Here is a 9,303-nt window from a genome sequence, read left to right as displayed (position 1 = left end):
CAAGACTTATGAGATATTTGATTGGAACGAAAAAAATTGTTGTTTGTTCTTTGAAAAATATCCTGCTGTACTTGAAGGCTTTTGTGATGCAGATTGGAACACTTTGTCAGGTGATTTCTGTTCTACCACTGGTTATGTCTTTACTTTAGGTGGTGGTGTTGTTTGTTGGAGATCAAAAAAGAAAACTATAATTGCTAACTCTACCATGGAGGCTGAACTGATTGCTTTAGCTTCAGCTAGTGAGGAAGCGAATTGGTTAAGAGATTTATTGTTTCAAATTCCTTATTTTGAAAAACCAGTCCCTCCTATTTTAATTCATTGTGATAGCACCGCTGCAATTGGTAGAGTTTAAAACCGTTATTACAACGGTATCCAGACCTATAAGGAGGAAACACACTAACGTAAGATCACATTTGACAAATGGTACCATTAATGTTGATTATGTCAAATCTTGTGATAATCTTGCAGATCCTCTTATGAAGTCCTTAACAAGAGAAAAGGTCTGGAGCACATCAAGGGGGATGTGATTGAAGCCAACAAATCATTGAGTCATATATGAGGAAACCCAACCTAGGGGCTAGAGATCCTATAACCAGGTTCAAAGGGAAAAAATAATCATATGATGACTTGTTGTGAAAAATGCACTATTTTTTCCCTCTCTATGATGTGAGTGTATTGTTTCCTGTAATTTGTGAAGGTTTAGTTGATAAAGCTCTTAATGAGTATCTGTGGCCCGTATGGATGGAGTGTTAATCTTACAGGAGCACTCTTGACAGATTTCACCTATGTGATGTGTGAAAGTAGGTCGCTTCCTATGAGAATGGGGCTTATTCTCAAATGCACTCATGAAATCGGGATAGCACATGGCCATAACATGCTGGCTGTTAAAGCTCATGTCAACACCTTGATTATTATGTGTATGCAATAATTCTTTATTTCCCTTAAGCAGACATAGTTCATGTTTGAGACCACTACTGACTCTGGAGTAAAGGTTATTGTTTTACTAAGTGAAGGTTCAATGCAGAGCACACCTTCATTATGCATAATAGTCTACCTTCAACTAAGTTGTGAAAAACTCTTTTATCTTGATATTTAAATGAGTGGGGGATTGTTGTGTGACATTTTAATATTAATAAAAATATATATTATATGTCACATTATATATCATGTAATGTCTATTGATATACATTACATTTGTGCCTCTTTACTCTCATCAATTGTGGAAGAAAATGGTCACTAGTTTTTATTAACTTATGTAACCACCAACTCTTTATTTCATCCATTATTATATATTTATGTCTTGTAGCTTATGTAACATTGAGCCATTCATTTGGAAAATTTACTATCCACTATTCTCCTATTCATTGCAACGAAAAATTCATCACCTATAAATAGTGTAGTGTTCATTTGTGTTGAGTTAGTAGAAGAAACAAGAGAAGTACAAGAAAATATAGAGTGAAAAAGATGAGTGGTTTATATTGAGGTTAGTGTAGTGAAAGAGAGAGTTGAGACATAGAAAATTTTCTAAGTCTTCAACTATATTCACTATACAAAAGAGATTATTATATGTTGAAGGAAGATGTTCTTTTGTGGAGCTTTGGACTCTTCAACTAATTCGGAGTTGCTTGAGTTATACACTGTTGTTGGGCTGTTGTATCCTGGAGTAGACAAGTCTAGAGTATTACTGATGGATCGGTGTAGATTATGCCGCAGTGGGCTTGAATCTCCTTAAAGAGAGCGAAATATCCGTGCCTCAGCCTAAAGATTTATTTCTTCATTTTATTTTAAATTGTAACGTTGCAATTGTGTCATATTTTATTCTTTTTCACTAACATTAACCCCCATAGAAGAAGGACTATCTTCCATTCATTGTAACACTCTTTTGCTGATGTAATGAACAGGAAGGGGTCTGCTTAACCCCCTACCAGTGAGGTGGATTTTGTTGGAAAAATATAATTAGTAAGCAAAATAACTATTAAAAAGAATTAATTAGTATTATAGAAAAACCCTCCTCGCTCTTTTTTTTCTAGCAAAAGTATTAATATCTATGAATGAAGAAAAAGAGAAAATTATATATTCCACAGAAACGTTACCGTGAGTTATGCTTCAGCTGTAAAACGTGCTTCAGAGCAACGAATTATAAAATATTACTGTGAACTACTTTTATACTAGTTTTGTAAAATTTCGAAAAAAGTATTATTTTAGTGAATTGATTTTAATAATAACTTACTTTGGTTAAAAATTCTATTGACCGAAACAATCCAAGAAATGTATCATATTGATTTTTCTTAATTCAATGATTTTGATGAATGTAGTGAGCTTGTGAATGTAATTCAAGCCAAAAACATGGTATTTGAAAATAATGTAGGACTAATTCTTTGTCATATGTATCATTATAGACATATTATCAATAAATAGCGTATAGATTATGAACTAATATGCAACACTATAAATTTAAAACAACTAACCCATTAAGTTGTATACATACGTGACAAATTAATTTTCTAATTTACCTTGTCAGGTGACGAATTATCGGGAAAATGAAATTCCAAGTGACTAATCATATATATTATAAAATGAATATGGAGGTAATTAAAGAACTAAGTTAATATATGATAAAATATTTTAATATAATCCCATTTGTGATTTAACTTGGGAGATCATATATCCTGATCTATAGTGAGTTAGAAATACTCATAAAACCTATTACATATATTAAACATAATTGTGTTTAGATTTCAAAACGTAAATCGCTTGTCAAATTGACATCAGATAAAAGAGTAAATATCATTTGATATATATATATAAATTTGAGTTTATATAATGTTGAACTTCAAGTATGAGAATATTATCCACAAGACCTCTCACAAAATGTGTTATTGAAATAACACTCACAAATAATCCCAACAATATTCCTCCAACTAAGTAGAGACCATTGAATCTTGGTTCAAAGTTGTTAAAAGGACTTGTAATCGATCATGTATTATGTTACTGTTACTTAGTGTACAATTAGTTAGTCAAAGTTAGTTAGAAAAAGAAATCAAAGCAGTTAGAACAAACGATTGACGTTTATGCGTTACTGCATTGTATATATATAATATTTTCCAGATTAAAAGCATGAATGAATATTCTTTCTCCTCTTCTTCTTAACTCTCTCTCTCAATCTCTCTTAAACTCCCATTAATGAAGTTTCTTTACAAGGTATCAGAGCACTGGGAAAATCTCGAGTTCCGGTGGTCCTATTGTTAATTGATCTAAACATCTAAATTTCTCAAATTCTTGAGTAGAGATTGAGTGGCTTCTTCGATTAAAGATCGAGTAGTGTTCTCGAATTCTACAGCAATTGAAGAGTGTTCTTGATCAATCATGCCTTTAACCAGAGACGAACTCAAGTTAAAGTTCAACAACAACTTCCAGGGGTAATTCCAGCGCCAACTGATCATAACCATCCATGTTCATTCATCCATTAGATACACAAGTGTTTGTTCTAATTTCAATTCAATTACTAGGTTCTGAAAACTATTCTTTGTGGAGTAAATCCTTGAAACTTGTGTTGCTTAGAAAAAACAAGTCGGGATTTCTACTAGGAACTTGTAAAAGGGAGATGCATTCTGAATCTTTAGATGATGTATGGGATAGGTGTAATGCTATTGTTCTAGGGTGGATCATGGATACTGTGTGTAAAAATTTGATTAGTATTGTGATGTATGGATCTGATGCACATACACAATGGGAAGATCTACGTGAAAGATTTGATAAGGTGAATGCATCTAGGGCCTTTTATCTTCATAAAGAAATAGTCACCTTGTCACAAGGAACTTCTTCTTTATCGGTCTATTTTTCAAGGTTAAGAGAGTTGTGGGATGAAGTTGAAACACTAATTCCTCACCCTTCTTGTGCTTAACCTGAGTCTAAGCAATACTCAGAGCACTTCCAGTTCCCCAAATTATGGCAGTTTCTGATGGATCTTATTGAGTCATATTCACATGCTAGAAGTCAAGTTTTGATGCAGATTCCTCTTCCAAATGTAAATCAAGGCTATTGTCACGGACTTAGAGTATTTGCTAAAGCTCCGCGCAGCCGTCGCCAACTTACTCACTATTATTTCAAGATCTTGTAAGCTCAAGGAAGCCTTTAGATTTGGAATGGCTAAGAGAATGCTTGGAAATTACTTAGAAAGAACAAAAGAGGAAACTCTGAAGAAGGCTTGTATATTGCTTTAGAGAATGCTTTGCAAGTTGAGTGATGCCTTGCAAATTAATGGAACCTCTATTTATACTACCACCTAAAGACTAAAGTGCAATTAATATTTACTTTGTAAGTCCCTAAGATATTTACATATTGGTCCCCTTTCTAGAGAATTCTACATACTCTAGGACATTCTAAGGCATTTTTGAAATGTCTAAGGTGTTCTAGAATTCTCCGCAAGCCAACCCTTAAGTCTTCGTATTTCTCCCATGTGGATTCCTCCGGAGTTTGTCCCTTCCAATGCACAAGGAACATGGCGCTCGCTTGTTGACTTTGCTTCCGTTGAGCCTGATAGTCTATGATAGCTTCAATTTCTTGGTCATGCGAGGTGGTGACTGTTATGGGTGCCCGTTACGATCGGTTCCAACTTGGATCCTCCTTGTCCTCATGGTACGGCTTAAGGACGCTTGCATGAAACACCGGATGGATCTTGAAATGTGGAGGCAACTCCAACTTGTACAAGATCTTACCCACCTTGGCAATGATCTTGAACGACCCCTCATATTTATGCGCTAAAAGTTTTGATGGATGCCTCTTAGTGCTTTAAATTGTCTTGGGTTGAATTTCACCAAGACCATGTCTCCTTCTATATAATCCGTGGGATGATTCTTGCGGTCGGCGAACTTCCTCATCTTCTTGGCTGCCTTGTCCAAGTACAGTGTCAAGATGTTCCTCCCATCCCTTGGCAAAATAGTAGGCTCCCAAAATCTTTCCTTTGAAAGTAGCCGGTAAACAATGCAGAGTTTGGGGTTGTTAGCATGTCGCCAACTCAAATGGTGTGCGCCCAGTGGACTCACTCTTCTGTAAGTTCTAGGAGAACTATGCCATGTCTAAGAGTTTGTCCCAATTTGATGCACACTAACATAGTGCCTTAGGTATCACTCTAGCAGAGCGTTGACACATTCTGTATGGCCGTCGATCTGCGGGCGGAAACTTGTGGAGAAGTTATGTTTCGTGCTAAGTATGTCGAACAAATCTCTCCAAAAGTTTCCAGTAAAGCGGGGGTCTCGATCGTTGATGATATGCCTTGTCAGCCCCCAATATTTTACTACATTCTTAAAGAATAATCGAGCAGCCTCCTTTGCGGTGCAACCGGCTGTGGAGAGTATGAAGGTAGAATATTTTGAGAATCTGTCCACCACAACCATAATAGTACCAATCCGTCAAATTTAGGCAGTAAATGATGAAGTCCATGGTCACGCTCTCCCATGGGCGTTCTGCTACGGGTATTGGCTCCAATAATCCTCTCAGTTGCCTCTGCTCCACTTTGTCTTGCTGGCACACAAGACAAGTTTGCATATAGCACTTGATGTCGTCCCGCATGCGTGGCCAAAAATGTATAGCCTCGATCAGTGCCCTTGTACGTCGCTGCCCCAGATGCCTAGCCCACGGTATGTCGTGGCTTTCTTTGATAATTCGCCGCCTTATCGATCTGAACTTAGTAACATAGACCCTCCGACCGGTGGTGAGCAAGAGGCCTTCTTCCACCCAAAAGCACCTAGTCTTGCCTTGGGCAGCAAGCTCCATTAACTTCTTGGCCTCTGGATCGTTTTGCATGCCATCCTTGACTGTATCTTAGATGTCACAGTGAGCTGTAGAAATGGACAAAACTCGACCTTTTTGCTTAGTGCGTTGGCCACAACATTGACCCGCCCCGACTTATACTCCAAGACGTATTCGAATTCTTCTATAAAGTCTTGCCACCTAGCTTGCTTCGGGGTGGTCTTATTTTGTGACTGAAAGTAGGTAGTGACCACGTTGTCGATCTTCCCCACAAACTTGGATCCTAGTAAGTAGTGTCTCCATGTGCGTAGGCAATACACAATGGCCGTCATTTCCTTTTCTTACACTGTGTACCGCCATTTGGTCTCATTTACCGTGCAGCTCTCGAATTCTATTGGTTGTCGATCTTGCGTTAAGACTTCCCCAATGGCAAAGTCTAAAGCATCCGTATGTACTTCGAAGGTCTTTGAGAAGTCAGGCAGTGCCAAGACCAGCTCTTCTGTCACTTTAGCCTTGAGACCTTCGAACGCCTTTTGGAACTCCTCTCTCCAAGCCCACGACTTATTCTTCTTCAACAACTCAATCAGCGGAGCGGATTTAGCGGAGTAGCCACTGATGAACCTACGATAATAATTTTCAAGTCCAAGGAAGGATCGCAGCTAGGTCACCTTTGCGTGCACCTCTCACTCCTAGATCGCTCGGATCTTTGCCTCGTCCATCTGTAGTTTGCCTGATATGTCCTAAGAAGTGTACCTGTTCTGGGCAAACTCGCACTTCTCCCTATTGACATAGAGTTGGTTCTCCTGTAAGACTTGAAAGACTCTCTTCAGAGTTCTCCACGTGCTCCTCAAGTCTATGCGTCATCCAAGTACACCACCACAAACTGGTCCAAATAGAGATGAAATATCTTGTTCATTAGCGTGCAAAAGGTAGCAGGTGCATTGGTCAAGCCGAAGGGCATTACCTACCACTCTTAAGCTCCGTATCTCGTCATGCACGTCGTCTTTGGCTCATCCCCCTCTGCGATGCTTACTTGGTAGTAGCCTTTCTTGAGATCCATCTTGGTAAAGTACTTGGTTTCCCAAGTCTATCAAAAAATTATATGATGAGAGGGATAAGATATTTGTTCTTAATTGTTACCTTATTAAGCGCCCATTAGTGGATGAATAAGCGCAATATCCCACCTTTCTTTTTTTGGAACAGAACTGGCGCACCATAAGGTGTCTTGGATGGGCGAATCTTACCAGCCTTGAGGAACTCCTTCAACTGCTTGCTCAGCTCCTCTAACTCGGGTGGAGCCATGCGGTAAGGGTGTATGTGCGGGTGGCTTTGCTCCAACCTCCAGCTCTATCTTGTGATCTACCTTGCTCCTCTAAGGTAGAGTCTTCGGCAGCTCGTATAGAATCACGTTCTTGTTCTCTTCAAGGACCTTTTCTATGATCGGTGCAAAACACTCCTTAGCACCATTGTCTTCTCCCAAGCTTGCAATGGTGGCTATGAACATTGGTTCTCCTTTCATTAAGCCCTTCACAATCTGCGTGGCCGATAAGTGGGCGTGTCCTTCCTTCTTCAGTACCTTGACTAGAGGTACCACGCATGACCCTTCCCCCTCCATGACCATGAGATATTAGAGTTAAGGGTCGATCATCGTGTGGCAGTGCTGGAAGAACTCTTGACCGAGAATGACATCAAATACATCTAGAGGAGCGACAGTAAAGTTTGTCTTACCTTGCCATTTCCCCAACGTGATGCTTACTCTTTGGGTGACCCTGCAAATGGGAGTCGGTGGGGCATTAACCGTCTTGAGGCGGGTTCGCTTGGCACGTAGTTCAACCCTAACATCTCTGGCGCTGGTCATGATGTTTGCTTTGGCCCCGGAGTCTACCATTGCCCGAGCTGGTTGTCCATTAAGGGAGATGTCTACATACTGTTTTTTGAAATCTCCTAACTTCTCAGCATGCTTGGCAATCGCACCGCATAGTCCTACCATGCCCAACTGTGTCGTGCCTATATCCTGCCCTTGCTCTTGTGCATCCTTCTTCTTTTGTTCGCGTAGGATGGCACCAAGGTTCTTCATCTCGGGACACCTTGCATAGTCGTGCGGTCCACCACATATGTAGCAATCATCTTCTTTGTTGGTCTGTGCCTATTTTTTTGTGTACTTTTGGTGCACGAACCGCATGTTATCTGGCTTGTGGGGGTCGTGGTGCTTGGGGTGAGCATGCTGCTCCTTGCTTCAGACACGATCTACCCCACCTTTGGCATGAATACTCCTTGTATCCCTGCCTTTTGCTTTGTCATGATGTTCATGCTTAAAGTCTGTCAAGGACTCAAGTTGTGTGATAGCTTCGTCTATGGTCTTGACCTGTCACCTCTCTAACTCCGTCTTGGCCCAATTCTACAGCCCGTCCATGAAGTGGAACATGATTCCCTCGTCTATGAGGTTGGGAATCTGAAGTGTTAGAGTTGTGAGCTCCTTTATGCACGCCTGAATGCTTTTCGTTTGTTTCAATTCCCGGAATATGCGGTTATCCTCGTAAATGACGTTGTTAGGGAAGAAGGCTTTCTAGAATTCCTCGCAGAATTGCTCCCACGTGTTGATGGTGCATGTCCCCTTCCCAATCTCGATTTCTTTGGGCCTCCACCATAGAATGGCCATCTCTGCCAGATACAACACGGCAGTGTTGATCTTATTTTCTTCATTCTTTACCTGACTACACTTGAATTAATTCTCCAAGTGCCACAAAAAGATTTCCACCTCTTGAGTGTCATGGACGCCTTTGAATATGGGTGGTTTGGGAGCCTCAACCCTGTCCTCCCTATCATGGTCGGGTGACGTAGACCCTCCAGTCTCCACACCTTCCTTGTTTGCTTTTACTTCGGCCTTTAGATTTTTGATCATGCTTAGTGCCTCTATGAGCCGACACTCCAAGGAAGTGATGACTTCCTTCATTTTGAACTCGGCCCGCTAGCGACCCTCTAACTCCTTGCGGATGTTGTTGGTCTCCTCAAGGGTGAAGTCCTTAAGAGACTTGAACTTGTCGTCAGCCACATTCATGCGCCAGCCTAATATCTCCATGGTTTGCCTCGCAGTTCTACCCTTGCGACCCATTCTTCTCAAGTGGTGAAGTCGACGGCGTCTTCGCCAAGTTCATCGTCACTTGCAGCGCTGTTCGAGGGTGGATAGATGTTAGCGCCTCACTTGGTGTCGGATCAGGCAACACTTCCTCATTACCCTTTTGATGTTTATGTAACGACCTGTTTAGTCGTTTTGAGCAGCAGATTTTAATTCTGGAAAATTGGCTGAGGAAACGGACCCCACGACGGAACGTCACAGGCACGACGGACCGTCGCAGGGTCTCGTTTCAGCATACTTAGAAATTCTGAAATTGGGTACTGAAAATCGACTCTCTATAATCTGTGACGGACCTGCAGGTCGTGCCGTCACATCCACGACGAGCCGTCGTAAGCTCCCGTTGCAAAACACTTCAACTCTTGAGAAATTGGTACGGGAAACGAGTCTCTGACCGTCAGGACGGAGGTGCAGGACGG

The sequence above is a fragment of the Solanum pennellii genome, chromosome 9 (assembly GCF_001406875.1).
Source record: "Solanum pennellii chromosome 9, SPENNV200".
In the NCBI taxonomy this organism is placed as follows: domain Eukaryota; kingdom Viridiplantae; phylum Streptophyta; class Magnoliopsida; order Solanales; family Solanaceae; genus Solanum; species Solanum pennellii.
The sequence above is the reverse complement of the archived record's forward strand: the minus strand, read 5'-3'. Positions refer to the sequence as shown.